Below are 2,003 nucleotides of genomic sequence, written 5' to 3'. Positions count from 1 at the left end.
ATTTTAACAGGTTATGCATGGCATGCGAATTGCGAACTATGATTCAGATCCTGAGAGACTTGCTATAACTGCTCAGCAATCTCTGCTTCTGTAGCGCCCCCAACTGGTCATAATTGGCATAAGCACGTCCGTAGTGAATGGACAGTCAAAGGGTAGTTCAGTTCTACAAAGAGCAGTTCGTTTCTACTTTATAAATAGAACTCTGATTATGTGTACATTATGGTAATATGCGTCTTTTGCCACTATTAATATCGTAATGCTTAAAATAATTGTTATGCGTTAATTATTATTTTTTACTTAAATTCACTCTTTTTCAATCTATTCTAACTGAAAAAATATTGTTTTCTTGGCAAGTAACATATTCTACAATAAATACAAATATAAAAAAATATATATAAAAACAGGCCTCAGGTGTTCAGGGTGTTATCACAGTGTCCTTCAAACACAGGATCAGCAAATAATAGCCTATGTCCGCAATAAACCGCAATGTCTCATGCTGTTGTTTTCTTTTATAAACAGAAAAATACAATTACAAATAGCCCTTTACAAATAAAAATACTCTTCACTGTTAGGTAACCTGCATAACCAAACTTTTAAAGTGCCTTTTGGCTCGGCTAGAAAGAGAGAGACCTGAAAGTCTTACGAAATTCCCCATTAAATGATTTAAAACTGATTATTTAATTATGATGAATTCATTTTAGTGCCTTGGAATAGTATCTGCATCAATGCAACGTATTCAGTTCAATGCACTGTGCAGTTCATCAAGACATCAAAAGCTCAAAATAATGTTATTACGGTAACAGTGTTCTGTGAGAGCAATGTTTAGGTGTGTGTGTAATAGGAAGTCTATTCACAGCATTTCCTGTGCTGGCTCAGGACCCATGGGAACACAATGACTAACACATTCGAGCAGAACAATGATGAAGAGAAACTAACTTCATTGTTCTGCCCCCATCATATGCACACAGTGTCATCTGAGTGTAAAAGTGAATAAAAAAATTAAAAAAAACATTCAATAAATTTTTTTAAATCTATGAGTTCCACAAAAATGTTGTTCATCCACCATATTACTGGTGTTTGTGGTCAGTTTGAGTCGTATTGCTGTGTTGTGACCCATGGTGTAGTAATTGCCGCTCTCATATCAGAAATGTAGATCCATCATCAACAGTGGGTAAGCTGAACAAACATACAGTGTAGATCTTAAGTGAGTTATCTTATTTTACTAACATTTTCTCTGCTAATTAGCTGGATGGATCTTTGGCGGTGGCCCTCTTGAGAAAATAGCCGAGGCTACATATGACGTGTTTACACATGCTGAACATCCCCTGTGGTGCCGTCACACGCAACACAGCGCGTTGAGGCCGCAGGAAAGTCAAATTGGATTTGATTCCTCAGATTAGTTCAGAATGATTGAAAAATTGTCGTTCCCAAGAGCCCAAAAGGCCTTATCTGAGGGAAAGTATCTCTGCCGTGCACTATTTAAGGAGATAAGAGAGGGCATTATGGCGCACGGTGCTTGGGTGGTCTCTGTTGTGTGGTGTTATGGTGCGCCGCTTTCCCAGAACAAGTGGAAGTAACGCCATATGCATTGAAAATGGTTCATAATCTAAATGTGACCTCACAGGGTGACTTTGATGTTGAACTTTGTGTAGTTGCAATACAATTAGTTGAAATGAGTGTTGCATAATAGCATGAAACCCAGAGTAAAATCTGGGGCATTTCAGTTGATGTCAGGTCTGTTATATAAAATATTTTATAGCTTTCAAGTTATAAACAGAAAAATCTATCTATCTATCTATCTTGTTTACATCCTTATTGTGCATATTATCATTTGTATACGAAAGTAAGTAGGCTAATAGGCTACAATAAGATGTCTCATCATTCTCAAGAAATTGAGAATTTTCCAGCAAACACCAACTGCACTGATCACAAGTCTTTTACAGTTACATTACAGTTTAATACACATTTTTGCTCTGTCGCTCAGGTTGATTCATTATTCATGT

Source organism: Rutilus rutilus, assembly GCF_951802725.1.
Source record: "Rutilus rutilus genome assembly, chromosome: 15".
Lineage (NCBI taxonomy): Eukaryota > Metazoa > Chordata > Actinopteri > Cypriniformes > Leuciscidae > Rutilus > Rutilus rutilus.
This window is presented reverse-complemented; position numbering follows the sequence as displayed.